Genomic DNA, 4,306 nt, shown 5'->3' with positions numbered 1-4,306 from the left:
GAGACCCCGTTAACAAAGCAAAGAACTGGTGAAGAACTCAGCAACTGTCTGAAAAATAGAAAGTGGCTTCCCGTGGAAGCCAACTGAATTTTTCAGGTGTCTATAAGAGGCAATTGCTGAAATTGCTCAGATAAGTGCGAAGATCACTTAAAGTATATACATTTACTTCACCCTTGCTACAGGAAAAACGGGACGTGTTATTAGGAGGGTGACATCTTAGGCAGCCCAAGCTCGCGTTACGCGCGAGCTATCAAAGCGTCACGTCAGCTACAACACTGTTCTAGACATTTTTTTTTTTGCTTTTGTTTTGTTTCACCACAAAGAAGCAAAGAAGGGAAAAGTTATCAATGAATGAAGGAAATAAAGTAAGCTAACTCGCCTTGATTATTTCGTTTTGTCTTATCGAGCTTTTTAACTGTTTTGTTCCTTCATTGCAATTGTCTGATCAGCTTGCTGAAAGCATTATCCTTTTGGCTCGAATGAGAAATACTTTCTTCACATTTCCACACCAGACAGTTGTCCGCGACGCTTGTGCTCGTCTAGTAGTAATAGTAGTAGTAGTAGTAGTAGTAGTAGTAGTAGTAGTAGTAGTAGTAGTAGTAGTAGTAGTAGTAGTAGTAGTAGTAGTAGTAGTAGTAGTAGTAGTAGTAGTAGTAGTAGTAGTAGTAGTAGTAGCAGTAGTAGTAGTAGTAGTACTAGTAGTACTAGTAGTAGTAATACTAGTAGTAGTACTACTAGTAGTACTTTATTTAGACACGTATCACCAGGTGAGCCAGAGGACTGAAATTAGGGATCTTGCCTGCGGGCAATTACCACTTATCCCTCCAGCACACGGTGGGATCCGGTTCTTGAAAATACAGCACTTTTCGCACTAATCGCATGCCAGCCGTCAGCTTCCTATTTAAACAGAATATAGTTGTCTGAGTTGTTGAGTTATTTGTATGCAGGGAATATAGGCAAACCAGCACTTTCCCCACAGTCCACATAGACCGCGTAAATTTTCACGAACAGGATGCCACTGTGTACAGGAGGGGTAAGTGGCAACTGTACGCGGGCAACATCCCTAATTTCAGTCCCGTAGTCGAAAAGACGAGCACAAGCATCGCGGACGACTGTCCAGTGTGGAAATGTGAAGGAAATCTTTCTCATTCCAGCCGAAGGAATAATGCTTCCAGCAAGCTGATCAGAAAGGGAGGAACATAAACTATGCTCTTTTCGTTGGAAGGAAAAACGGTGCAGCGAACTCGCTTTTCAGCGAGAAAAAGGCTTTCGAGTACATTTCTCCTTGAATGGCTGTCTAACCATGACGTCTTAGAAAGATTTATACGACAGCCCCTCAAACAACAACGTCCCAAAACAGTTTAAAAGAGCTCGAAAAGAAAAAAAGAAATAAACAAGGTGTGTTAACTTACTTTATTTCGTTCATTCATTGATAACGTTTTTCTTCTTTGCTTCTTTTAACTTTTAAGTTAAAAACAAAAAAAAATGTCTGCAACAGTGTTGTAGCTGACGTGACGCTTTGACAGTGACGTCTCGCACGTAACGCGAGCTTGAACCGCCTATGGTGACATAAACTCGTTGAGGAGGGGAAAATAAACCGTTCCAAAAGGCAAGTGAATTTTATTTATCTGACTGTCAATAAACGATCTTGGGAAGAAAGGTTGCCATTTGAAGTTTTTGCATAGGCATTGCTTTCGATTTCTTTTGGGACATTTTCATGTTCCAGGAGAAATGGCAAACAATGATTATGCAAGATTTTGGGAGATAGAAGAGGTGTATAGGTCACTTCGGAAAATACCATAATACTCTCTTTTTGTCCCCCCCCCCCCCCCCTCCCCAATATTTTGTATAAGCATTGTTTCCAGTTTCACTTGGGTTTTACGATGGTCCCAAGAGAAAAGTGGCCTTTTATGGGATTTGAGAAAGTAGAGAATTCCAAATTATCAAATTTTCGTTTCTAGCTTTCTGATTGGTTCACTCATATACCGTATGACTTAATATGGGAACTGATTGCGTCAAGTGTTTCCAAGCTGGACTGACTGATTTCCAAGTGATTTCCAAGTGTAGAAGCGTTCAGAATTTAATGCGCTTCTAGGAAATGAGAGTTGTTACAGTCAAATCGGCGCAACGCGCCTCGTTGGCTATTTATCATCTCATATCCAACACTGTTAAATAACTGAATACGGATATAACAACACACAAAAAAAAATAGGCACGCATTACGTACGTGTGGAGTGCAATAACTGGCACAGTGCTATAGATCGTTTTCACTGTCACGCAATAAAAAAATAAATCGAAAACCATCCAGTGGAAAAGGTCAAGAATTCGTGATGTTGAAGATAAATGAAGAAGACACTTCTCCAAGTTTTAGGCCTGTGTGTTTCCCCAAACTTCAGGTATTCGTCGAAATGTTTCGCAGAAATTTACAGAGCCCAGTATGAAAACGCCATGTTGGTGCACATCTGTGGTGCACCAATATGGCGGCCGGAAAATAGTGTCAACATCTGTTACTTACTTTGGCTATCTAGGCGAGTGATCATCTGTACTGAACAGACAGCTATTTACCTAAGCACTTTTCCTAATGCTTTAAATTCTAAAAAGGCTCAAAACCATGAGATAAATATATATTTCTCAATAAACTCGATCGTCGCCTCGTGTCACGCACCGCTATAACTCAGAAACTCAAAATGCTCTGGTTTCCAAACAAAGCACGCTATTGAGCTTTAAAATTGCAGATGGATACAAATTTACCGCCTCTTATGCCTGATGAGGATAAAAACTTTCGTGGCTCTTTAGTTTTGGATTTTAGAAAATGATGACGTCACGTGAAAACGATCTATATTAATAATACTATCTTTATTTAGACTGAAAAGACCGATCAGCAAGATCAAAAGATTTGCTGGTATGAACCGGTGATTAGTAAAAATAGTAATCAGTGTTGTAAAGAGATAAAAATGTATAGATATTAAAATATGTACAAAAAAAATTATGGAGGATCACATCACAAAACGAGACATGAAGACTGACGGACACTACAAACATGCAAATTTACATCGAGATTTAGAAAATAATTGAATAATTTTGACTTAAAAGTTCTTAGAGTAGTGACAACTGAGCTGCGTTTTGTCTTCCAGGAGATTCAAGTTGTCTTTGCGTAATATGTAGCTCTACTAGTACACAACATTGTTTTGGTATCGTAAATCATTATTCTGCCATGGTAGATGTCTTAGGTAAATAGCCCCCTGAGAAGACAGGTGATTACTAGTAAAATACTAAACCCAGAAAGACTGAAGAAGATAAAAGGGAATCGAGAAACATTGGCTTCGAGGCTGATATGAAATTCCCTTCAACTTCGTTTTCACAGCAAGTTTAATTAAGCGTGTACTCTGAGCTTCTGACAGCGTCTCACGACAAAAATTCACTGAAGTTAAACTTTGTCCAGTGGGGTTAGTGTCTGGATGGAAGACCTCAAAATATTCGACTTCTCGGGAAATCTACTCTAACGCTCAAAAATGCAAATCAAGCAAGGTACAAATATTGATGCACAGTTTTTAAGAGGAGCAGAAGGAAGTTTTTAGGAAGTGTTGATCGAGAATAAAAAAAACTGCTATTAGCAACAAAATTTGCGACACGAAAACAATATTTATTTCGTGCCGAGAATATAAAAGGTTACCATCAGCAAAAACCATTTTGGGAGATTTTTACCATGTTCAATAGACCAATTTCGATATATTAAAATTCAGTCCTAAACAAAAGGCATCATCTCGAGACTCTGGGGAATAAATATAAGGCCGTATAAGTTTATTACCAAGAGCCTCGAGAGGATGCCTTTTGTTTAGGACTGAATTTTAATTTATCGAAATTGGTCTATTTTGTACGGTGGCCCACAGCTGCCACGGCAAAACTTACTTTTCTAAGGGTTTGCCTAAAATCCGGAATCCGGAATCCGGAACACAGTACGGTGAAAATGGTAGAAAGGCTAAAGGCTAAAATCACCACGGAAAGCAATAAACTCAACGGTGGAGAAATTCGCTTAGTAAGGTACTACTAAATTCGACGATAAATAAGGTTTATAAAGCATCTCGTTTGTGTGTATGTATGTTTTTAGTTATAACATTTCGCCAAGAGGACTCTTGATTTCGCCCGTTCAAAATTGGCAGTGGAGAGAAGCAAGGTTGCGTGTGGGCACCCACCTTGTTTGGCATTTTCTTTTCTGTCCTCCTCCAACACGCCTTCCAGTTCTGCAGTGAGGGCGGCCTCCTCCACCGTACATGCCACGACGGACTCGTCTCCGCGCTAAGACCAA

Source organism: Montipora capricornis, chromosome 3 (genome assembly GCF_036669925.1).
Source record: "Montipora capricornis isolate CH-2021 chromosome 3, ASM3666992v2, whole genome shotgun sequence".
Lineage (NCBI taxonomy): Eukaryota > Metazoa > Cnidaria > Anthozoa > Scleractinia > Acroporidae > Montipora > Montipora capricornis.
Note: the sequence above shows the minus strand (reverse complement) of the source record.